Genomic DNA, 25,068 nt, shown 5'->3' on the forward strand with positions numbered 1-25,068 from the left:
TTTCTATAGGACTGTTTATCTTAATAGTTTGCAGAAATTCTCCGTATATTGTAGAGCTAAACTTGTTATGTATTATAAATATCTTTTCCCATTCTGAAGTTTGTTTTGTCATCCTTTAGTGGTGTATTTTATAATAAAAAGTTATATTCTCACTGTAGCCTCATTTAACAATATTTATCTTCATGATTAGTGAATTTTTGTGGGAGCTATTTAAGAATGAGTTCCCTGCAGTGAAGGATGCTTTGTGGATTCCCCTTTGTATTTGGTTCTATGCTCCATCTTGATCTTACTTCTTATTTACTTATTTTCCTTTTTTATTTGAAAGGCAGACAGATAAAGAGACTTGACATTCTCTGGTTCACTCCCCTAATGCTGGCAACATTTGGAGTTGGGTTGGGTCAAAGCTAGGAGCCTAGAACTCAGTCTGGGTCTTCGTGGCTTTAGAAATCACCTGCTGCATCCCACAGTGTGCAGTAGAAGGAAACTGGGTCAGGAGTAGAGCTGGGACTCACACTCAGGCCTTCTGATATGGAATGCAGGCATTCCACGTGGCATCCTATCTCTGCATCAAACACCTGCCCTTGATTTAACATAGAACTTGAGCAGGAATGAAATTCAGTATGTTTTTTAAAAAATGTTTTATAAACCTCAGAAATTTTTAGAGGAAAAAATACATTGTCATGTCAGCTGATCAATGCAATAAAATTCATCATAGCTTGAAAATCAGTATTTTTTGTCTATTTGACTATCGTGTTGTCTCAGTCACATTTTTTCCTTTTCCTTGATTTTTTGTTTCTTTTATTACCTTTTTCAGAAATATATGCATAGATCTCTAATTCATTGAATTAATCTGTATTTTCTTTCACCAATCATGCATTGACTTATTTACTGTATCCTTAAAATCACAACTAGTTGTGCAAGTTCTCCAGTATTTTTCTTTTTAATGGTATCTAACTAATCCTTTTCTTTCATATACATTGAGAATTAGCTTGTTAAATCACATACAGAAACTTCTTGAGAGCTTTAATAAGGTGGCATCAAACTTACAGATAAATTAGGTTTTCTACCTCATGAAAATTTATATTTTCTGTGATTTCTTTCCAAGATATTTTACTTTGTGAACATCATTGTAAATGGTATTTTTAACATCAATTCTTAACTGCCTTCTTTCTAATTACTTTGTTAAACTAATGTATTGTTGATTTAAAAACTTATCGGAGAGGTTGGGTTTTTTTTGTGTTTTTTTTTTTTTTTTTTTTTTTTTTTTTGACAGGCAGAGTGGACAGTGAGAGAGAGAGACAGAGACAAAGGTCTTCCTTTGCTGTTGGTTCACCCTTCAATGGCCACCGCGGCCGTTGCGCTGCGGCTGGCGCACTGCGCTGATCCGATGGCAGGAGCCAGGTACTTCTCCTGGTCTCCCATGGGGTGCAGGGCCCAAGCACTTGGGCCATCCTCCACTGCACTTCCAGGCCACAGCAGAGAGCTGGCCTGGAAGAGGGGCAACCGGGACAGAATCTGGCACCCCGATCGGGACTAGAACCCGGAGTGCTGGCGCCGCAAGGCGGAGGATTAGCCTCTAGTGAGCCGCTGCGCCGGCTGAGAGTTTTTTTTAATTGTGACTTTATCTAGTCACTTTATTTGAAATATAAGAAACAAATTTTCTTCTGCAAGTTCTTTTTGTATGTCTCATGTCTTTCTGTACAGCTCAAGATTACCAAAAGTGCTGAATAGAAAGGGTGACAAATAAATATCTTTATCCTTTTCCTAATTTCATAGGGAAAGTTTTCAAAATATCGATCTTGATGAGTTGCCTTATTTCAGAAGGACAGTTTTCAGCAAATATCAAGAGTAACATTTGCTGTACATGTATTTGTAGATATTTTTATCAGACTAATGAAGATTTTCTTTATTCTTATTGTGCAGGAATTTTTCCATAAGGGGGTATTGTATCTCCTTTCTTTAGTTAATATAGTGAAATACTGAATTTCAATTGTGAAGTGAAATTTCTCTTCCTGGAATAAATGCTTTGTCAAGTTTATCATTCCCCAAATGGCCACAATGGCTGGAGCTGAGCCCAACCAAAGCCAGGAGCTTCTTCTGGGTCTCCCACAAGGGTGCAGGGGTCAAAGGACTTAAGCCATCTTCCACTGTTTCACAGGCCTTAGCAGAGAACTGGATTGGAAGTGGAGCAGCCAGGACTCAAACCTGCACCCGTATGGGATACTTGAACTGCAGGCATTGGTTTCACTCCTCTAAGCCACAGCGCTGACCCCTTCATTTATGTTTGCAAGTAAAATTGGATTAGGGTTTTCCTTACTTAAAATATCTTCATTAGATTTTGATATCAAATTTCTATTCACATTGTAAAACAGATAGAGTGTTCCTACTTTCCTTACCCACTACAAAAGATCACATAACTTTTATATTACTCCTTTATCTCACTGATTATTCCATTAAAACAAAAATTTTCTTGATGTCCAATTTTGTCTATGGATTCAGTTTCATTAATAATTTTAAGAATGTTCATTTTCTCTGTTTCTGAATACTTACATGTTAGATAGTTTCTTTCAAACTATATTTTTAAAAATGCAGTCTGAAACCTTTGCCTTTTATTTGGAATATTTATTTCATTTATATTGAATTTAAATATTTATATTTTTGCTTTCTATTGGCCCCATCTGTTCCATATTTTTTCTTCTTTCATTTCTTGCTTCCCTGCCTTTGCAATTCTTATAAATACTTTTAATCCCATTCATCTCTCTCCATCTTAGGCTGAATGTTATCATTATCTTACTAGGATCTTTATGGTTCCCTTTTTACAAAATGCATCTTTTTCTCATCAGTATATATTGTTTCTGGATAGATTTAACCTCTTCCTCTGTAAAACAAAATTAAAATACTTTAATTCAATTAGCTCTTTTTCTGACTTAAATGACATTATCATTATTTAAAAAATTCTGTGCACATTAAATTACCTAGGAAACTATTGTTTACCTGATAGTTATTATTCATTTTGTTTACCTTTGCTCTTTTGATGCTTTTTAGTCCTTTTTTCATCTTTAGACTTTATTCTGAAATCATTTTCTTATTTTCTGAAGATATCCTATAGCGGAGTTCTTCTGGTACCAGATTCTCTTAGAATTATTTTTTTTAAATATTTATTTTACCTTTATTCTTAAAGACTATTTTTTCTCAGTATAAAATTTCAGAATAGAAATGCATTTTTTCTTGCCTTTAAAGATACTAATGCATTCCTTTTTGGCTTTATTAGTTTGTGTTAAAAAGACTGAAGTCAGTTTAAATAGTATGCTTTTGATGATAATCTTTTTTCCAAATTTTCATATTTTCTGCATACTATGATGTATTGGAAAGTGATTTTCATTGAACTTGTCTTATTCAAGGTCTTTGGTACTTAAAGCTGTGCCATGGTGTCACTCATCAGTTGTATGTCAGCCACTAAGTCTCCACATTGTCCTTCTACTATGTTTTTACGGCAATACCTGCTCTTGGACTAAGATTTCTTTTCTCAGAAGCATCCTCATTCATCCAGTTACACTAGCCTCATGTCTCTAACACTAGAAATCCTGTCAGTGGTAATTTATATAAAACACAGGTAGAACCAGATCCCCTCCACCTACACACACGTTTTCCACTGTGATGGTTAATTTTATATGCCCATGCGATTGGAATAAAGCTGGCAAAACATTGATTTTTGGTGTGTCTGAACATGATTATCATGCGAATCAGTGGAATGAGTGAAGGATACCCTTTCTCAGCAAAGTGGGTGGGCTTCATCCAATCCACTGAGAGCCCCCAATCCAATAAAATGGCCAGGGAAGGGCAAGTTCACTGTCTCTCCCACAGCTTGGACATCCATCTTCTCTTGATTTCTGGCAGTAGAATTCTGTGTACTCAGACCTTTGGATGCTAAGGCATACATTGTCAGCTTCCTGATTATCAGGCTTTCAGACTCAGAATTGCAAGACTGGCATCCCTGGTTCTCCTTGTGGCACATGGCATATGATTGGACCTCTTTGCCTTCCTGATTGCTTGAGTTCCCATAATCAGTCTCAATCTCTCTCTTTCTCTCCTTCCCTCTATTTCTCTCCCCCGCCCCCCCATGTATCTCCTACTGGTTCTGCTTCTCTGAAGAACTCACTGAGACACCTACCTTGATCCGTGATGCAACTATGCCAACATGGATGACTGCGGTGGCCTTCCAGCTGGTGCCCCTGCTTTCTGCCATTCCCCCTCCCCTGAGAGCCCAGTCTGCCCACCACAGCTAGAGTGATTCTGTTGAAGCCTAAGTCATATCATGTCCCTTGTCTGTTTTTCAATGGCTTCTTCTCTCACTTACAGTTCAGTGCTTGTCATTGTGGGCCCCCAGGCTCTACATTGTCTCTCCTCTGACTGCCTCTGACCTGATGCTTCCCACCGTCGTCCTGCTCACCTGATTCAACCACATTGGATTTCTTGCTCTACATGGAAGACCCCAAACGTGTTCCTACCTTAGGTACTTGTAGTATGTTTTCCTCTGTAGAAACACTCTTGCCATGACATTTTCATACCTTCTTTGAGAGAAATTCTTGTGGGTGTCTGACCAGGTCTTGGTTTCTCAGACAAGCCATCACCATCACTTCCTAGCCTTTTGGCCTGCCCTCTTACTTCTTGGCATTTGTATTATTTGATATTATATTTTCTTATTGTCTCATTTCTTTTCCTAAATATTCCTGCTAAAATATATGCTCCCTGTGTGCAATGACCTTTTCTATTTTTATCTTATTTCTGTCTGATGTACATCTAGGCTCTAGAATTTGCCTGCAGCATGTGAAAAGAGCTGAAATGAATTTTGAAAAATAAAGTTATTAATGGCTACTAGCACATTTTTCTCAGTAAACACATAAGGAACAGGGTGACAGGGAAAAGAATTGATTATGGATTATAATGAAGACAAACATTTTTGGTCATCTTGGAGCAGGCCCTAATTGTGGAAGCAGTATTGAGATCTTTTTATTTTTTAAAATTCTTAACTTAAAATTTAAAAAATCTAACACTGAGTTTGAGGGCCAGAATAAATTAGGCTTTAAACATATCAAGGAGAGAACTTTTAATTTTTTTCATGACAAAGTATTATTAAAATGATCTGAAATGAAAATTCAATAGGGAATTTCTAATTGCAGAGTTTAAATGACTGTGTATGCCTTTCATTCAAAAGAATCAACTCATCAACACTCTGTCTTGATGTGTATATGTACATCACTCATCATTTAAAATAGTTAAGCCTGAAATGAAGATATGTGACAGTTGTTTAACAGCCTCATAACAAGTCAATACAAGTCATCTTATATACTGTTGTAGCCTAGAGGCATGTAAGATATTATTTTTAAGTGGACATTTTCAAAACTTATTTTTTGAACTTCTTTGCAGTATTTGACCTAGATCTGAAACAAAGCAATTTGAGTCAGTATTTTCTTTAAGAAGATAAATTGACATGATCCAAATATAATTTGTCTTATCAACACAAGGAATGGAAAATACATAAAAAGGCATCTTCTTTAAGATTCTAAATAGATATTCCCTAAAATTTCATGTGAAATTTTCTGTTTATCATAACTTCCTTTGTAGGGAGTTTTTCCATCTAATGACTGCTATTTAACAAATGGGGTCTCTAAGTTGTGTTTCTATCATTGAGAAAGAGATCTTACTTTACAAGAAGTTCCATTCATATAATCTTGGTAAGATAAACATAGCAGATATGTGAGAGTGCTTGTTAATTACTATTACTATATAGATGACATCCCTCAATATTGCATGTGGGAGTTGTATGAGAGAAGCTTTTAGTCACTGTATTTGTTTACTCATTGATGCATCCAACAAACTGTGAGTATCCACTCTATGAGAAGCACTACATTCAATGGTAGGGAGTCCTATCTTCAGTGAGTCTTATCTTCAATGAGCTTATGTATAGCAGAAGGAGAAAAAAAATGAAAATTGGATCTTATTTGGTCTTGCTGGTCATTGATCTGTGTAGGTTGGGTATTCATCTTTATTCTCTCACAAAGTGAGGTGTATAATCCCATTAGGAATCTACATTTATTAAAAGCTTACTGTTTGCGGAGAGTAAAATAAAACACAAAAGTCATCTTTAGAGTGCTTAATAAATCTATAGTCTTATTCAGAGAAACATAGATCCCTTTGGAAAAGTAGCAACAACCAAATAAGGAGAATGGAATAAAAAAAATCAAGGCCACCTCATACAATCTGGCATTAGAGATACATAATGTGAAGAACATTTAGATCTTATTTAGTTTCAAACACAAAAATATAATATTATTAACCAACAGTTGGGGTAAGACCAGTCAGAATCAGGGCTATAACCAAGAAGGACTGTTGAAGCATGTTGTGTCTCTGGCTTGTTCACTATGGAACCAGTTAGCATCACTTCGTAGACATGCTGCAGAACTGGTTGGTGGCATTTATTTCTTACTGATACTTCTACACTAAGGTGTCTTTCTGACCTAACTACTCTTCCTGTAATCATTTCTAAGAGCAACTGATACCACTTGCGGAAGTCAACAAGTGTTGCCAAGTGATAAGTCACTCCGAGAAATCAAGAGTGAAAGGGTATCCACAAAGGGAGAAGAGTATGTCCAAAGGCAGAGGGACCAGAGAGAACAGTGTGATTGTTAGAGTGGAGGAGAATGTCAGTGGATGTGATGCATCTTGGGGACTGAGAAGCCAGGACGTGGGGTGTGTTTATCTGAATGCTTAAGTCACCAAGAATGATGAGCTAGGAGCCAATACTATTCATGAAGGGAGGAGAAGGACCACGAGGGCCTACACTTTAGAAAAATGAGGACCAGAAGAGAGAATATAAAAAATGGCAGGAGAACAGAAGGAACAATGCAAAATTCTTAATCAGAATGGAGGTAAATTGATTTATAGGTGGCAGCGGGAGATAGGGGAGGACACTATTCCCACTTTCCAACCTTGAGTTTGGTAAAAGATGAGAGAATCAATGGTCCCCACTGAAAGAGCAACAGTAGAGACCAGGAAGAAGCACCTGGCTCCTGGCTTTGGACCGGCGCAGCACCGGTCGTAGCGGCCATTTGGGGAGTGAACCAACAGAAGGAAGACCTTTCTCTCTCTCTCTCTCTCTCTCTCTAGCTCTACCTGTCAAATAAAATTTAAAAAAAATTAAAAAAAAACAAGGACATATCAGTGAAGTGTGTCAATTAGCAGGCTGTATATGTAGAGATGGAAGTAGGGTAGGGTTGAATAAAGCCGTAAGTCAAGAAAAATAATGTCTTGAAGGCCAGTCTTTGTAGCTTCCTGGATGAAGTGTTATTGGATGCCAAAATGTATGAGTAACAATCCAGAGCAAGACTTGAGTCACTGAGGCCAATTAATGTCTGCATTAAAGGAAGTATAGAATTTTTACTGATTCTATTAAACATTTGCATCATCTAGGAACTCCCCTTCACTGATTCCTTGCTTTTTGGACAAATATTAGGTAACACTTTGAATTCTTGTATAGTATGGATTGGGCAGTGGGGGTGCCGTGCTAGGGCAGGGCTGATAAAATGAATTCCAAAGCGTTAGAAGCTGATGCTGTCTGGTAGAGATTGCCTGAGGATGTACGCTTATGAAAATAGTTCTGAGTGGCAGTGGCATGGTAGCTCTGGTCAGTTCTGCTGTGGCCTGGGAGGGCAGTGGAAGATGGCCCAAGTGCTTGGGCCCTGCACCCCCATGGGAGACCAGGAGAAGCACCTGGCTCCTGGCTTCAGAGCTCCAGCTGTTTCGGCCATCTGGGGAGTGAACAGACAAACAGAGAAAACTCCCAAGGGCTGCTTCATGCCCCATGTGCTCTCAACAGCCCAGGGCTAGGTCATGGTGAAGCCAGAAACTCCACCCATGTCTCCCATGTGAGTGGCAGGGACCCACACCCCTGGGCATTCTGACCTGGAATGCAGGCTTCTCAAATGGTTTTTTAACCACTGCACCAAATGCCTATCCCTTGTGTTGTTCTTTAATAACAATTCCCTCATTTAAGCCTCACTAAAATCATGTGCAATACATAGTGCAGAGGTTATAACTTTGTTTTATGAATGATAAAACTGATTGATGTTACCAAGTAATGACAGAGTATCCTAAAGTCCAGCCATACTTGAACATACTCTTGATAATACCAGGCCTACAAGTGTGAAAACACCCAGAGGGGCTGGCGCCATGGCACACTGGTTAATTCTCTGCTTGTGGCACCAGCATCCCATATGGCACCGGTTCTAGTCCTGGTTGCTCCTCTTCCAGTCCAGCTCTCTGCTGTGGCCCGGGAAGGCAGTAGAAGATGGCCCAAGTGCTTGGGCCTCTGTACCCGCATAGGAGACCCGGAAGAAGCTCCTGGCTCCTGGCTTTGGATCGGCGTAGCTCCAGCCATAATGGCCATTTGGGGAGTGAACCAATGGAAGCAAGACCTCTGTCTGTCTCTCTCTCTCTCACTGTCTGTAACTCTACCTGTCAAATAAATAAATAAAATCTTTAAAAAAAAAGCATCCAGATCTAGAGTTGTGTTTTTTTAAGCTGTCCTTGAAATTCTACTTCCTGTTTACTTTTACTTCGGTTTCGTCTCACAGTTTCTTTGGTTCTGCCTTCCCCCATGCCATTTTACTTCATTCTGCTTTTTTCTCCTATTTTGCCTTCATCCTATAACATTCGTTGATTTGTCCTTTTGTACCTATTTCACCCTTGCTTTATATTACAAACTCCAGTTTCACTGATAGCCTTGTCTACCCCAAAGTGTAAGATGTATACATTCCTATCCGTATCGGGATGATAGTAAGTTGGAAATTGGGAGTAGCTAAACAGCTCAAATGTGCTTTGTGGCTGAATCTAAGCAGCCAAGGAATGTGTACTATTTTTCCTTGGCCCGATGGCGGCTTTCAAGCAACGTCTTGTATATTACACCTTACTAAACATAACTTTTCTCTGTGCTCTTTGAGTTTGTTTTTGTTTCTCAGTAGAAGCAAAAACCAGATATTTTATCAAAGTGACAGTGTGGTATTCATTTTTCAGATTTCTAGTTCTTGGAAGCATGCCTTCAAAAGCCACAAAGCTCTTTAATTGTCCGGAGCACCTGTTTCAAAATACCTCAGTGTTAAACTATTTGTTTTCTCCCCTTAGAAGACCATAGTACAAGTTCTGTTAACACTTTGACACATCGCCAAAATATACAACACTCATTTGAGATGGAGTGTTAAAGGGCCTATTCACCATTTTTTAAGAGAAGGAAAAAAAGGAATAAGGGTCTTTCACACGTTCCCTCTGTAATTATAAATGTAAAACCATTCTTGATTCATGTACCCAGCAGATGGAAATATTGTGAGGATTTACTGTATAGCTCACTTGTATTTTCCAGCAAAAAAAATATATATATATTGATTTTATTCATTTATTTTGGATTTCTTTTGCCTCTTTTTTCTTGGTTTTCAAGGTGCAAAAATAAGAAAGAAGTTTTTATATTAGTGAATATTAGTGAAATCAGTCATGCATATAGGTAGGTGTCCCCGTGCCTTGAGTGAGTGCCACTGGGCATTAACCACAGCTCTGGCCAACCACACATAGCTACCCTTGTTCTCTCAGGCCCTGCCCCTCCGCTCTCAATACCCCAACAGTTCCCCGGTTCTGGACACCTTTGAAAGCAAGGTGTGCTTGTTCTGTGTGATTGCTCACCAGTAATTGCTACGCCTTGCAGGCTCAGTGTGCACTCCACTGCTTTTTCTTCTTCTGATTCCACAGGAAAGATATTGGGGAGCCATTTTTGCAAATAGAGTGTTTTCACTGTGCTTTACTTGGGGGAGGGAAATTTTAAAAAATCATGGAAAAAGGAATTAAGAGATAAGTTTATTTTGTTGAAAATACGTATAGAAATCTGAATTCTTTTGTTTTTAAATGTTTATTTTCCTCTTTTTGATAGGCTGAGTGATGGAGGGAGGGAGGAAGGGAGGGAAGGAATGAGGAGAGATAGAGGGAGAGAGAGGGAGATTAGTTGGTTGGTTGATTTTCCATTTGTTGGTTCACTCCCCAGTTGCCCACAACAGCCAGGTCTGAGTCACGATGAAGCCTAGAACTCCATCTGGGTTCCATTCCTGGGTGGCAAGAGTCTGTGCACTTGAACCATCATCAGCTGCCTCCAATGATGTACCAGAGAAAAGCTGATTTTAAAGTGGAGTAGCCAGGATTCAGTGATTCCATGTGGAATGACTTAACCCAATGCTCCATAATGCCATGCATGGTTTTTCCTTAATGCAATGAACGTTTTGAAGACTCCTGATAGATGGATAAGTAGCATTGTAATATAGTCAGACAATTTACATAATGCCTATTGCACTCCTTGCTTGGACAACTTCCTACAAAAGTGTCCATGTTCTGTACAATCTAATCTGGATATCCTACAGCAGGGCTAACTCAAAGGTAGCCTCTAGAGACTGATGGTTGACCTAGGCCTTGCTGGTTCTAAGAATCACACAAGGAGACTCAAAATAGATGATGACGGCCTGAGCCCAGTAGTTGCTCTTGAACAACAGTAAGAAACAAAGAACACGCGCCCAGGGCAGGTGAATTAGAAGCAGAGACAAGGGAGCTATAATTTGCACAATGAAAGAGCTTCCCTGCCCTGTCACTGACCATGATTAGCCACCCATGTCAACGGTCCTCTGACTCAACACTCTATTAAACCCTGATTGTGTCTTCTCTACAGCCTTTTATTTCACCATAGTTTCCTTAGTTCCCCTGTTGACCCAAATCATGATTTCATATCATCACTTATTCTTCTTCTCAAAGGGGCTGATGTCACGGCACAGCAGGTTAAGCTTGTCACACGTGAGACCAGCATTCCATCTTCATCCTGGCCCAGACCTGGCTGTTGCGGCCATTTTGGGGGTGAACCAGCAGACTGAAATCTTTGTCTCTCCTTCACAATTGCTCTGCCTTTCAAATTGGCATTTCTATGTTGTAAAACATTTTACTCCTCAAATCAGTTACTTAAATAATTAGCTCAGAAACTGATTACTCTCTGAGCTCAATGTGGCCTGTAGTTTCCTGAAGCTTTGGTTTTCTTCCAGTTCATAAGTTCTTTCTTCTGTTCATCTCTCTCTCATGTGGATGAGATTCCCCCAAAACCATAATGTAATTATACTCTATGAAATGTGAATTTACTTGTCCCTCTTTTTGCTGCATGTGTCTAAAAAATACTTGAGGATAAACCTACTGTCTTTGGACCTCCACCCTCGTAGCTAGACGCTGATGGAAAATTTCAGGATTTCACTGGAAATTCAGAATCACCAAAAATGAAACCCCATTGCTTGGCAGTCTTGCAAATTTCTTTAGTCATCTCATACTGACTCCCTGAAATTATTTTCTGAAACATTCTCTGTGGTCCTTAACCCATTTCCCGCCACTCCCTAGAGGGTGAGAGTGCCTCCGTCTTCCTAAAATCAAACAAATATCCTACTCAAATATGCCTCATCCATTCCTAACCTCCGTTTAAGGTTATGATTCTATGTATTTTTGTAACCCCGAGATCCCTTTCCTGCTTTGGGAGAAAACCTGCCTGGAGTTTTTCTCACTGCTGCTGATTCAACATCTTCATCTTTTATCTGGGCTCTTACCACTGAGATTTGGTTTCATTTGTTTTAAAACATAAAGAGTACTCAATATAATTTTCCGAATGTCCAATTATGTACTTTCTTGAATCAGTAAATGTTAATATTTTCCAAATTTTTTTCTCAGATTCATTCTTGAAGAAGCAAAATTTATAAAAATCATGAAACAACTGCATGTTGCTCATTTTCTCAATTACAGTTTACCCCCCCACTTTGTTTACTCTTAGCAACACTTTGAGAGTTTCAGATTTGTCATAAATAGTACCCTACTGTATATGTGACTTTGTTTTCATTCAGTGGTATATTATCAAATGTATTCATGTTGCTACAACTAATGCTAGTAAATGCTGGTTTCTGTGTGCTAGCACTTCTCGCCTTCTTTCTGCTGTTACAAGCGACCCTCCATGACCATCCCTCTACTCATTCCCCCCATCGACTTCTTTCCGTGCTCAGTCTGCTCCTCTTCCTTACCGGATATCACCTACTTCTCTTCTTGAGCTCAGAATCGGGTGTCAAAGAGTTACCTATACCTGATGCCATTATTTCCATATCTGTCACTTTTCAAATAGTGTAAGTTTGTCTTTTGCTGTATAATTCCACCAAAAGAGCTCTTGCTTAATAAGCAGGCGGGAAGGAACTCAAGCACATGATAAATGCGATGCAGAGGCTAGATTTAGACTTTGCTGTTACTTCCCTTGTTCTACATCATTGGAGCTGGTGTTCACTTCCACCGAGGCTACAAAGTCAACTGCAAGATGGCCCGAGATCCAATAGCAAGGGAAAGGCACCACTAGTGTTCCCTACTTAGAGTCGTAAAGCATTATGACACTTCCCAGAAAGAAGCATGTAGTACAATCAAATGTACAAAGAGGGAGCCTGAAACAAAGAAGGTAACTTACTGAGTTGCCCAATGTCCCATGTACAGTCACATGTGTGGAGGAAATCACTTAACTCTCGTTCATGCATTTATGTATTTCTTAAAGAGACAATAATAATGAGTAACGTGCTTGATACAACCGTAACAGAAATGGATGAGACAAAGAAGATGTCACTACCCTTGCCCTCCTGGAACTCATCGTCTAATGACAATAGCAGGTGTGATGAGCTTTGAACTAAGAGCATAGGGTGATGCTTGCATAGTTTAGCAGTGCAGAAGCCCGGTTGCCTGGAGGATGTGGGGGAGCCTTCATAGAGGGGATGGTGTAGATGGCCCTTAAAGGCTCAGGACAAATTCACTTGCACAGTAAGTGTAGGAAGAAGATTTCGGGGACAACATGAATGGCTAGTATGTAGAGTGGACGAGGACAGCTGGCACTTTGATACATAGTAGGGACCTAAAAAGTATTTGTTAATCCAGTGAATAAGCAAATGAAAACCCCTGCAGAGATAAGAAAGCCAAGGAGCTTCTCTTTGGCTCACATGCCCTGTTCTGATCTATTCGGAAAGACAAAAAGGGGACAAGGAGAGATTTGTGTGTCTTCTATATCACTTTACATAACATGATCCACAGTTGTTTACACTATTTCATGTGCTGTTAGAACCTCTCAAAAATGCTTCAGATGAGTGAGTTTAGTAGAGAGGGAGCTTGCGTCTGATTTCTTGGTTACCCCGTAAATCACGGTCAAAGTAAGACAGGGATAGAACTGATGCAAAGGCACCAACAGACACAGCAAAGGGTAAACTTGCAATGAGGCAGGAAAGGTAACCACTTTTTCACCCAGAGGGTTACCGGGTGCAGGGAACCCACTGGCACTCCTGGTCAGACTGGCAAGCTTCTGTCCAGCTCCTGTTCCCCCAGGAGTGTTCATCTGCAGTGGTTCCACCTGAGAAGAAGATGCGCCTGGCTCTCGGAGAAGATTCTGTCTGCTCACCTTTCAGGTTTCTTTCTTCTCTACAACCTTCTGGCCCTCTCAGATGTTCTGAATTCTCAGGTTATATGGCCGTTTCATCACCCAGCAGGGGGAAATAAACACAGTCCCACCAAATTCTTGTGTCTTCTTACAAATCTGGGAAAATGGGAAACACACCTCCTCCACCCAACATGTCCGGATCCAGGCCGCCAGGCCCGCTTCTGTGCCGTGTGGCGCTCCCTAAAATAAATATGCTCTTCCAGACATAATGGTGTTGTGACATGGATGCGTCAACAAACAGAACAAGAGGGTGCTCTAAAAAGGTCCTTTAATGCAACCTGCTGTTTTCTGTCCATTAGTATATACAAAACAAACTAAAAGGGGTGAGAACCTTTGTCAGAGTCATTAAAAAAATTCACAAGAAGTGAATGTTGATGCAATTATTCCAATTAACAAATATTTGGACCAAAGAGAATAACATTTCAGGCCTGAAACTGACCTCTTGAGTGAGTGTCCAGCTTGAATTAATTATGTTTTGATTCCACAATTCTTTCCTTGCATAAATATAATGTTTGTTATTATTATTATTACTTAAAAGTCACTTCTGTGTTATTTGAAAGAGCCTAAGATCAGGCAGCAGAGGGAAAGGGGAAGTAAGCTGATTAAAGCGGGTAGTTGGAGACTAGAAGTTGTCCTGATACTTATTCCCTCTGAGACTGCAAATTCCTAGAAGTCTAGCCATAGTTCTGATTCCTGCTGGGAGAAACAGTAAGTGGGCGAGCGCTCTCCTTCCATCTCAGCCATGGTTCCACTGCAGTAGCTGAAGGTAGCCGTCCAAATACCATGGCTTAGATCACACTGAACTGGAGGGAACCTGTGAAACTGGTGTCTGTCTCCTTTGTTTAAAAAGTATGCAGTGGAACTTTGGAGTCACTACAAAACATTCAGTACGACTCCTAAGTAGCTGACAGGGAGATTCATCGTCTACATTTGCAAATTCCCTTTTTTTGTAATTATGATTTTGTTCCTCAGTGAAGAAAAGCTGTTTTGTAATTAACTTACTTTCTGTAAGGTGGCAATAATTCCTACCTTATGAGGCTGAGATGATCATTATACTTTAAAAAAAATTGTGTTCGCGCAGTCAAATAGTATAAGTCCCTGAAAATGGTTATTGTCATCGTCATCTTCATTATTATTTATTCATACCAAACCTAGTTTCACAAAACATTTGAGATGCCTTTCACTGAGATACAACTACTTCAAAGCTGTTAGAATAGAAATAATGATCTTTTAAAAATAGCAGTATTAAATTTCCAAGCTTTTTGGCAGCCCAAAGATTTATGCATACTAACTTATAATTATTAACTGATGAAAAACAGTTATTCAGAAAAACAGATATTTGTCTTGGCATTAAGGTGTGACTATCATTTCCTATAAGATATAGTTCATAAGTGAAAATGAATAAAACAATTGACCATCACTCAACAATGATGGTACAGCAAATCCCAAATATTTTTTGTTGTTTCAATAAAAATAAAAGGCATATCATTGTGATAACTTAGTAAAAATATTTACAAGTAAATCACTAAACTTTTCATCATAGAACCTGAGCATGGAATGCAGCTCCCATTTCCTGGAAAAATAAATGTATCTTGAGTCAGTGATTCCAAAAGTTGAATATGTATCAAAATATTTAAGAAATTTAACACATTTTGGACCCAGCCCCAGATCTGTTGAAACTGATGTTTCTTAGATGTAAATCAGGCAAACTTTTTAAATTTTATTTGTTTATTTATTTGTTTATTTGAAAGGTAGAGTGACAGGGAGAGACAGACAATCTTCCATCTTCTGGTTCACTCCCCAGATGTCCACAGTAGCCAGGACTGGGCTAGGCCAAAGCCAGCAACCAAAAACTCCACCCAGGTCTCCCACAAGGGTGACAGGAACCCAAGCACTTCAGCTATTATCTGCCATCTCCCAGGCACATTAGCAGGAAACCAGATAGGAAGTGGAGGTGGGACTCTACCCATGTACTCTGATATGAGATGTGAATATCCTAACACAGTGTCTTAACTCACTGCACCACAGCATCTGCCCAGACATACATTGTTCTTTTTCCAGTTTTATTGTAGTAAAATATACATAACACAAAATGGACCATATTAACCATTTTTGTGTGTACAGCTCAGTGATATTAAATATACTTGTAATGCCTTGAAACCATTGCTATCCTCTTTCTCCAAGATTCTTTTCATTGTATAAAACAAACTCTGTGTCCATTAAAAAATACTTCCCATTTTTCTTTCCTTCCACCCCTGGTAACCACTGTTTTATTTTTGGTCTCTATGATCATTACAACTTGAAGTACCTCCTAACTATGCATTCATACTATATCTGTCTTTCTGTGACTGGCTTATTTCACTTAGTACAATGTCCTCTGGCTTTATCCATGTTGCAGGGTAATGCAGAGTTTTCTTATTTTTAAAAACTGAATGATGTTCCGTTGTATGCCACATGAAGTCCAGCCGTTTAGCCACACCTGGACACTTGATGAGTTGCTACCATGCTTTGGCTATTGTCAGTAATGCTGCTATGACAGTTAGTATCCAAATATCTCTTGAGAACCTACTGTCAATTCTTTTGTAACTAATATGTGATGGGAATTAAAAGAAAATATCCCTAGCTTTTCTGCCGTTTGTAGAACATTTTGGAGATGTGTTCATAATTCTCAGAGGACCCCCAGCAGACTGGCCCCACGAGGACTTAGAATCCTTGCTCTCCCGGTGGGGTGCACACAGACATAGTGGATGAGCTCGCGTGTGACTCTGCTGTAGACGTGTTAGTTCTGGAGCACGCACTGCTCCAGCACTCCATGTCCAACCCAAATAACAAAGAACACATAGGACAGAATCAGAACCTAAGTCACAAAGGCCATCCTGAACCAAGTCTACCTCACCCTGTCCTGTGGGCCCATGGGACCATTAGTGATCACTTTGCCAGTCTCCTAATGTATGATAGAGACACGCACCATATCTTTCTTGCAGAACACTGGTCTCATTCTCTGGCCTAAGCAGTAGCAGCCTTTATGGTAAAAAGGCCAAATGGAAGATTCTCTTAGGATAAATCATGGGAAGCAATATGACATCTTGGGGGAATGGTAGTATTTAATGCCACCCTAAGAGACTTCAAAGATACAGGGGCTTGTCTGTGCTTTCCTAATTTAATTTACCAATAAAACTCCAGAAAAACCAGGCAGAACATTGCAGATGAAAATGTGCTGCTAAATACATGGTCAAGTGTAGCTATACTCATAGCTGCTGGGCCACTGGTCGTATCTTTGCTAGTAGAGATGTTTCCAGTCTCTGCAACTTTGTATGCAGCAGCTGATCTGGTGAAAGGGGTGATTTTTAATGCTTACCGAGACAGAGAATTAAAAATAGTTTGCACATTCCAGGGAGAAATAACAGTACATATTCCTAGTCTTGACTCACACTATATTAACTGTATTGTTCTTTCCCAGTATAATCCTAAAACACTTCTACCTGTTGACATTTCATAGCATATATATCATGCTGGGCCAATATACTGATAACTTGATGTTAATCACTGGTAGAGTCAAGTTTGGGGTTCCTCAGAAGGTGAGCCTTGTATAGGATTTCAAGACCTTTTGTTTAACTTGGGAAGTGATTCTAAAAATAGGGCTAGAAGAATGTGGAAGTGAGACACAAAGAGAAAGCAAATGATAAACAAGTTGCCCTTTCGGATACTGGAGCTGAATCTCTGGAAGCCAGTGCGTTGCAGCATCTCGGCATTATCTCACCCAAGCAGTCAAAGCCCTGGGCACATGTTTTCAATGCATTTGACCACGAATTGCTGTTGTCTCCGCCGGATCGCCAAGCTTTATGAATCTGACAGCCTGGCAGCTGTGTTTACATGCACTTGTGTCAGTGTCTGCTCAGGCCCAGGAACATACTGGGAGAAGATTGACAGTTACCGGTTCTCTGCATTGTTGCCTGCTAATAACACGGCATGCTTATCTAACATTGTAGGTCTCACAACCTGCACATACAACTAGGTCGTAAGGCCCAAGTGGTTGGTAGGCCAGCTTACACCTCTCGGTACCTCCTGCTGTTTTCTTTTCTCCATGTTCTCCTCAAAGCCAGGAGCCTTCTGAGTCTTCTCATGAGTGGTTTAGAGCAATATGGTTAGTGTGGAATGCTTACTCTCTGGAATCCAAATCAGTGTGGTGCTTCTTCCTTAGTAGTTAACAGTACAAGATACTTGTCCTTAAGTGTGGCAGGTTTGCCGTAGCACACCCAAGACTATGTGCTCCATAAACAAGGCTACTGGGACAGGCATTTGTCCTAGTGGCTTGATCACCAGTTAGGACAGCCTTGTCTCATATCAGAGCACCAAATTTTGACTCCTGGCGCCAGCTTCTGAATCCAGCTTCCTATTAATGCAGGCGGGTAGGGGAGAGGGATAGCTGTGACAGGTCAAGTGATTGAGATCCCTGCCACCCACGCGAGAGACCAGGACCAAGTACCTAGCTCCTGGTTTCTACCACAGTGGCAGAGAGGGCAATGGAGACACGGGGGAAGTGAGACAGTAGATAGGACAGCTACTCCCCACTTCTTCCTCTCCCTCCCTCTCTCCCTTTCCCTGTTTTTGTATCTTAAATGCATGAACTTGTATTCCTTAAACAAAATAAAAAAATTAAAAGACAGGGGGAAAAACCCAATTTTTAAAAAAATAAAAAGTATTATTTTGGATAATGAATTATTTCAATATGCCCCTCCTTCAACTGGACTCCAGTTACACATTTTTTTTTCCCCAGAGACCTTTTATTTAAGGTATACAAACTTCATGCATTTCACAAATACAACTTTCGGAACATAGTGATTCTTCCCCCCCTACCTGCCCTCCCACCCTTCCTAGATCATTTGATGTTGTCTCACAGTTCTCTGAGACTCAGTCCATTTTTGTCATGTTTTCTTCATCTTGCCTGCACCTCTTTGCTCCGGCATTATTGTGTTGGTCTCCACGGCGTGTCTTCAATTGCTTTGATCTTTTCTTCTACACTGTGGAGCCTGCCCTTAAGCACATGTAGTAAGTTTTCCTTTTGGATATTTGATAGTCCTAACAGAGTTTTTATCCTTTTAACAGGTAGAGAGAGGGAGGGAGAGGAAGAAGTGGGGAGTAGCTGTCCTATCTACTGTCTCACTTCCCCGGTGTCTCCATTGCCCTCTCTGCCACTGTGGTAGAAACCAGGAGCTAGGTACTTGGTCCTGGTCTCTTGCGTGGATGGCAGGGATCTCAATCACTTGACCTGTCACAGCTATCCCTCTCCCCTACCCGCCTGCAAGGTTCATCCACAGAACAGCATGTGTCAGTACTTCGTTCCTTTTTGTGTCTGCATGATATTCCACTGTATGGATATACAACATATGTTTACCTGTTCATCAGTTAGACACTTTTGCTGTTTCTTCTGGGGCTATTATAGATAATGCTGCTATAATCATTAATGTAAATTTTTATAATTTTGATGTCTTTAATATATTTTTATCAACCCATACAAGTTTAATGTGTTTTTATTAACATAAAATAAGTGTACATGTGTCATATTTAAATACATTTATGCTTGTTATGACACACCCCATCTCTCTGTGTTTTGGTTTTCATGATCCAGTTTCTGTATGTACACTCTATCCTAACCTACCCAACCTGTAATTGTGCATGTTTTGAATGAAGGCATATTCCCAACCTCATGGGTATTTGAGTGGGATAGCGGTCATGTATTAGTGGTGCAATTATCTTTCTGAGGAAATGACAAACTGTTTTCTGACCTGCATTATACATTTCCAAGAGCATTGTACAAGGTTTCTAGTTACTCTACATCCACATCCACAGTCAACACTTTTTATTGTTCTTTTTTATTCCAACTATCCCAGGGAGTGTAAAATAGTATTTTAATGTTATTTTAATTCACATTTTCCATTGACTAATATATTGAATATCTTTTCATGTGCTTATGGGACAGTTATGTATCTTCTTTGGAGAAATATTTATTCAAATCTTTGTCCAATTTTAATTGGATTACTTTTTATTGTAAGACTGCAAAATTTCTTCACATAATCTTGATATATGTATCAGAAGTATGATTCACAAATATTATCTTCAATTTAGCCCTTACATTGAGTGTTTGATTTTCTTTTAAGTTAATTTTTGTATCTGATGTGAGGTAGGAGTTCAGCTTCCTGATTTTGCATGTGGCTGTTCGTCCAGCAATATTTGTTAAAAGACTATTCTTCCTCCTCCCCCACTGAATAGCTTTAACACCCTTGTCAAAAACGAGCTAATCATATATAAGTGTTTATGTCTGCACTCTGTTCTTTTTCATTGGTCTAAATGTCTATCCTGTCAAGATTATTGTAGGTTTGTAATAAGTTTTGAAATTAGAAAGTCTGAATTTCTGACTATATTCTTCATCGAGATTATTTTGTTTCTAGCTTTCTTACATTTCCATATGAATTTAGGATCACTGTGCCAATTGACAAATTTTTTTACAGGCAGCTGGCAATCCAAAAAACAAACAAACAAAAAAGCAATTGGGATTCTTTTTTTTTTTATCTTTTATTTAATGAATATAAATTTCCAAAGTACGACTCATGGGTTGCAATGGCTTCCCCCCCCCATACCGTCCCTCCCACCCACAACCCCCCCTTTCCCACTCCCTCTCCCCTTCCATTCACATCAAGATTCATTTTCGATTATCTTAATATACAGATGATCAGCTTAGCATACATTAAGTAAAGATTTCAACAATGTGCTCCCACACAGAAACATAAAGTGAAAAATAATAGATGATTTTTTTTTAAATGATGATGAAATCAGATCAGACCTATTGTCATGTTTAATCCCAGTGAGAGTCAAGTTGGGAATTGATAATTTCTTTTTTTTTTTTTTTTTTTTTTTTTTTAACAGAAGATCAGTTTAGTGTACATTAAGTAAAGATTTCAATTGTTTGCACCCCCATAGAAACACAAAGTGAAATATACTGTTTGAGTACTCGTTATAGCATTAAGCCTCAATGTACAGCACATTAAGGACAGAGATCCTACATGAGGAGTAAGCGCACAGTGACTCCTGTTGTTGACTTTACAAATTGACACTCCTGTTTATGGCATCAGTAATCTCCCTATGCACCAGTCATGAGTTTCCAAGGCTATGGAAGCCCCTTGAGTTCTCCGACTCTTATCTTGTTTAGACACGGTCATAGTCAAAGTGGAGGTTCTCTCCTCCCTTCAGAGAAAGGCACCTCCCTCTTTGAAGACCTGTTCTTTCCACTGGGATCTCACTCACAGAGATCTTTTTGCCAGAGTGTCTTGGCTTTCCATGCATGAAATACTCTCATGGGCTTTTCAGCCAGATCCGAGTGCCTTTAGGGCTGATTCTGAGGCCAGAGTGCTATTTAGGACATCTGCCATTCTATGAGTCTGCTGAGTATCTCGCTTCCCATGTTGGATCACTCTCCCCTTTATTTATTCTATCGGTTAGTGTTAGCAGGTACTAGACTTGTTTATGTGCTCCCTTTGACTCTTAGTCCTTTTTTATGATCAATTGTGAACGGAAATTGATCACTTGGAATAGTGAGATGGCATTGGCACATGCCACCTTGATGGGATTGAACTGGAATCCCCTGGTATGTTTCCAACTCTACCAATTGGGGCAAGTCAGCCCGAGCATGCCCCAAATTATACATCTCTTCCCTCTCTTATTCCCACTCTTATGTTTAACAGGGATCACATTTCAGTTAATTTTCAACACTTAAGAATAACTGTGTGATAATTACAGAATTAAACCAGTCATATTAAGTAGAACAGACAAAAAAAATACTAAGAGGGATAATGTATTAAGTTGTCCATTAACAGTCAGGGCTATGCTGATCAAGTCACCATTTCTCATAGTGTCCATTTCACTTCAACAGGTTTCCTTTTTGGTGTTCAGTCAGTTGTCACCGATCAGGGAGAACATATGGTATTTGTCCCTTTGGGACTGGCTTACTTCACTCAGCATGATGTGTTCCAGATTCCTCCATTTTGTTGCAAATGACTGGATTTCGTTGTTTCTTACTGCGGTATAGTATTCTAAAGAATACATATCCCATAATTTCTTTATCCAGTCTACCGTTGATGGGCATTTAGGTTGGTTCCAGGTCTTTGCTATTGTGAATTGTGCTGCAATAAACATTAGGGTGCAGACCGCTTTTTTGTTTATCAATTTAAACTCCTTTGGGTAAATTCCAAGGAGTGGGATGGCTGGGTCGAACGGTAGGGTTATATTCAGGTTTCTGAGGAATCTCCAGACTGATTTCCATAGTGGCTTGACCAGTTTGCATTCCCACCAACAGTGGGTTAGTGTCCCTTTTTCCCCACATCCTCGCCAGCATCTGTTGTTGGTAGATTTCTGTATGTGAGCCATTCTAACCGGGGTGAGGTGAAACCTCATTGTGGTTTTGATTTGCATTTCCCTGATTGCTAGTGACCTTGAACATTTTTTCATGTGCCTGTTGGCCATTTGGATTTCCTCTTTTGAAAAATGTCTATTGAAGTCCTTGGCCCATCTCTTAAGTGGGTTGTTTGTTTTGTTTTTGTGGAGTTTCTTGATCTCTTTGTAGATTCTGGTTATTAACCCTTTATCTGTTGCATAGTTTGCAAATATTTTTTCCCATTCTGTCGGTTGTCTCTTCACTCTCCTGACTGTTTCTTTTGCAGTACAGAAACTTCTCAATTTGATGCAATCCCAATAGTTGATTTTGGCTTTGACTGTCTGTGCCTCCCGGGTCTTTTCCAGAAATTCTTTGCCTGTGCCAATATCTTGAAGGGTTTCTCCAATGTTCTCTAATAACTTAATGGTGTCAGGACGTACATTTAGGTCTTTAATCCACGTTGAGTGGATTTTTGTGTAAGGTGTAAGGTAGGGGTCTTGCTTCATGCTTCTGCACGTGGAAATCCAGTTTTCCCAGCACCATTTATTGAATAGACTGTCCTTGCTCCAGGAATTAGTTTTAGATCCTTGATCAAATATAAGTTGGCTGTAGATGTTTGGATTGATTTCTGGTGTTTCAATTCTGTTCCATTGGTCTATCCATCTGTTTCTGTACCAGTACCATGCTGTTTTGATTACAACTGCCCTGTAGTATGTCCTGAAATCTGGTATTGTGATGCCTCCGGCTTTGTTTTTGTTGTACAAGATTGCTTTAGCTATTCGAGGTCTCTTGTGCCTCCATATGAATTTCAGCATCATTTTTTCTAGATCTGCGAAGAATGTCTTTGGTATCTTGGTTGGGATTGCATTGAATGTATAAATTGCTTTTGGGAGAATGGACATTTTGATGATGTTGATTCTTCCAATCCATGAGCATGGAAGATTTTTCCATTTCTTGGTATCCTCTTCTATTTCTTTCTTTAAGGTTTTGTAATTCTCATCGTAGAGATCTTTAACATCCTTGGTTAAGTTTATTCCAAGGTATTTGATTGTTTTTGTAGCTGTTGTGATTGGGATTGATCTTAGCAGTTCTTTCTCAGTCATGGCATTGCTTGTGTATACAAAGGCTGTTGATTTTTGTGCATTGATTTTATATCCTGCCACTTTGCCAAACTCCTCTATGAGTTCCAATAGTCTCTTAGTAGAGTTCTTTGGATCCTCTAAGTACAGAATCATATCGTCTGCAAAGAGGGATAGTTTGACTTCTTCCTTCTTGATTTGTATTCCTTTGATTTCTTTTTCTTGTCTGATGGCGCTGGCTAAAACTTCCAGAACTATGTTAAATAGCAGTGGTGAGAGTGGGCATCCCTGCCTGGTGCCAGATTTCAGTGGAAATGCTTCCAACTTTTCCCCATTCAATAGGATGCTGGCTGTGGGTTTTTTATAAATTGCTTTGATTATATTGAGGAATGTTCCTTCTATACCCAATTTGCTTAGAGTTTTCATCATGAAAGGGTGTTGAATTTTATCAAATGCTTTCTCTGCATCAATTGAGATAATCATATGGTTTTTCTTTTGCAGTCTGTTAATGTGGTGAATCACATTGATTGATTTGCGAATGTTGAACCATCCCTGCATACCAGGGATAAATCCCACTTGGTCTGGGTGGATGATTTTCCTGATGTGTTGTTGTACTCTATTGGCCAGAATTTTATTGAGGATTTTTGCGTGTATGTTCATCAGGGATATTGGTCTGTAATTTTCTTTCAGTGCTGTATCTTTCTCTGGCTTAGGGATTAAGGTGATGCTGGCTTCATAGAAAGAATTTGGGAGGATTCCCTCTTTTTCGATTGTTCTGAATAGTTTGAGAAGAAATGGGATTAGTTCTTCTTTAAATGTCTGGTAGAATTCAGCAGTGAATCCATCTGGTCCTGGGCTTTTCTTTGTTGGGAGGGCCTTTATTACTGTTTCAATTTCTGTTTCAGTTATGGGTCTATTTAGGTTTTCTATGTCTTCATGGTTCAATTTAGGTAGATTGCATGTGTCCAGGAATCTATCCATTTCTGATAGGTTTTCCTGTTTGCTGGCATACAGGTCCTTGTAGTAATTTCTGATGATTCTTTTTATTTCTGTGGTGTCTGTTGTTACATTTCCTTTTTCATCTCTGATTTTATTGATTTGGGTCTTTTCTCTTCTTTTTTTAGTTAGTTGGGCCAATGGGGTGTCAATTTTGTTTATTTTTTCAAAAAACCAGCTTCTCGCTTGGCTGATTTTTTGTAATGTTTTTTTTGGATTCAATCCTGTTAATTTCTTCTCTGGTTTTAATTATTTCTCTTCTCCTACTAGATATGGGTTTGGTTTGCTGCAGTTTTTCTAGGTCCTTGAGGTGCGCTGAAAGCTCATTTATTTGGTACCTTTCCAATTTCTTGATATAGGCACCTATTGCTATAAATTTGCCTCTCAATACTGCTTTTGCTGTATCCCATAAGTTTTGATATGTTGTTTTGTTGTCTTCATTTACTTCCAGAAAGTTTTTGATTTCTCTTTTGATTTCTTGAATGACCCAGTGTTCATTCAGGAGCATGTTGTTCAGTCTCCATGTGTTTGCATACTTTCTGGGGTTTCCTGAGTTGCTAATTTCCAGCTTCATTCGGCTGTGGTCTGAGAAGCTGCATGGTATGATTCTAATTCTTTTAAATTTGCTGAGACTTGCTTTATGGCCTAGTATGTGATCAATCCTAGAGAAGGTTCCATGCGCTGCTGAGAAGAATGTGAAGTCTGTAGATGTAGGGTTGAAAGTTCTGTAGATATCTGTTAGATCCATTTGGGCAATAGTGTCAATTAAATCTGCTGTTTCCTTGTTGATCTTCTGTCCGGATGATCTGTCTATTTCTGAGAGTGGAGTATTGAAGTCCCCCAGTACTATTGTATTGGAATCTAAATCTCCCTTTAAGTCCCTTAACATATCTTTTAAATAGACCGGTGCCCTGTAATTAGGTGCATATGCATTTATAATAGTTACATCTTCCTGTTGAATTGAACCCTTAATCATTATATAGTGTCCCTCTTTG

General features: G+C 39.3%; 1 non-coding gene across 1 annotated transcript; it reads right to left on the bottom strand.

Moving 5' to 3' along the window:
• Positions 1-644: 644 nt before the first annotated feature.
• Positions 645-716, bottom strand: LOC127492213 (small nucleolar RNA SNORD61). Its single transcript, XR_007921373.2, has one exon. It is a non-coding gene; the product is annotated as a small nucleolar RNA SNORD61 (small nucleolar RNA).
• Between the last annotated feature and the right edge of the window lie 24,352 nt (positions 717-25,068).

The sequence above is a fragment of the Oryctolagus cuniculus genome, chromosome 9 (genome assembly GCF_964237555.1).
Source record: "Oryctolagus cuniculus chromosome 9, mOryCun1.1, whole genome shotgun sequence".
Lineage (NCBI taxonomy): Eukaryota > Metazoa > Chordata > Mammalia > Lagomorpha > Leporidae > Oryctolagus > Oryctolagus cuniculus.